Genomic DNA, 249 nt, shown 5'->3' with positions numbered 1-249 from the left:
AAACGAAATTACTCACACATACACCTGTTAATTAGGTAGCCTAACGAATCCACAATTCGCACAACAATTTTACTCCAACTCAGCATAATATATGAATAATTCATGCCGTTATTTCGAAATCTCTCTTTCCACCTGATCAAAGGCTAACCTTAACACACACCATGGAAATCCTCAAGTGTCAGAGATGATATTCAAACGATATGAAACTCCTTTGCTTTATAGCGCTTGCATAAACACAACACAAATGGA

This window comes from Penaeus monodon, chromosome 19, assembly GCF_015228065.2.
Source record: "Penaeus monodon isolate SGIC_2016 chromosome 19, NSTDA_Pmon_1, whole genome shotgun sequence".
Lineage (NCBI taxonomy): Eukaryota > Metazoa > Arthropoda > Malacostraca > Decapoda > Penaeidae > Penaeus > Penaeus monodon.
This window is presented reverse-complemented; position numbering follows the sequence as displayed.